Source organism: Coniophora puteana (assembly GCF_000271625.1).
Source record: "Coniophora puteana RWD-64-598 SS2 unplaced genomic scaffold CONPUscaffold_4, whole genome shotgun sequence".
Taxonomy (NCBI): domain Eukaryota; kingdom Fungi; phylum Basidiomycota; class Agaricomycetes; order Boletales; family Coniophoraceae; genus Coniophora; species Coniophora puteana.
The window spans coordinates 2503400-2503772 of NW_006913056.1; positions in this window are offsets into that span (position 1 = coordinate 2503400).

Sequence of the window (373 nt, forward strand, 5' to 3'; positions counted from 1 at the left end):
GTCACATATCCAACTGACTCGTTCTTAGACAGCTGGACGTCTGGATAGGTGAATAGTCATCGGCCAGATATCCAAATTCCAACATATGTATCAACCAGACAAATGACTCTGCAAAAGCTATTGAGTCACATATCCAACTGACTCGTTCTTAGACAGCTGGACGTCTGGATAGGTGAATAGTCATCGGCCAGATATCCAAATTCCAACATATGTATCAACCAGACAAATGACTCTGCAAAAGCTATTGAGTCACATATCCAACTGACTCGTTCTTAGACAGCTGGACGTCTGGATAGGTGAATAGTCATCGGCCAGATATCCAAATTCCAACATATGTATCAACCAGACAAATGACTCTGCAAAAGCTATTGAG